Consider the following 504-nt stretch of genomic DNA (forward strand, 5'->3'; position numbering starts at 1 on the left):
TGCATGCTGCTCATGCAGACAAAATTTCTGCCCTGGCCAAGTACAAAATCTCATAAAAAACCTTTCCCAAAAAAACAAATGGATTCAAAAATCTTTCCTCTTAGAAACCCTGTCTTCATCCCCGGCTCTTGCTTTTAGCCTTGTCTAAACATGATTATATTCTCCCTCACAGCATCATGTCCACTTTTTTCCTACTCACTAACTAACTTTTAAAACTTTTATAAAGAAAAATGCTACTTTAAAACAAATATAAAATCTTTAATGCATTTTTTTCTTTTCTAAAATCCACTGAGCTTATCTCCATGGGTTTGCAACTTGTGCTGTACAAAGCTTTTTTCTCCAGCATGCAGGGAACAAGGACAAAACCACCCCCCCCATACACATTTCCTTTGTGCACACGTTGCTATTTTATTAATGGCCAAAAAAAGCTGGGAAGAACGATTTTTTTTGCTAAACTACAAAAAAACATAGATCAAACACCACAAATCAATCAAAAATTTTGAG

General features: G+C 35.1%; 1 protein-coding gene across 1 annotated transcript in view; it reads right to left on the reverse strand.

Moving 5' to 3' along the window:
- LOC119586764 overlaps positions 1-504 on the reverse strand; it is a 30,636-nt gene that overhangs the window by 7,450 nt on the left and 22,682 nt on the right.

The sequence above is a fragment of the Penaeus monodon genome, chromosome 21, assembly GCF_015228065.2.
Source record: "Penaeus monodon isolate SGIC_2016 chromosome 21, NSTDA_Pmon_1, whole genome shotgun sequence".
In the NCBI taxonomy this organism is placed as follows: Eukaryota; Metazoa; Arthropoda; class Malacostraca; order Decapoda; family Penaeidae; genus Penaeus; species Penaeus monodon.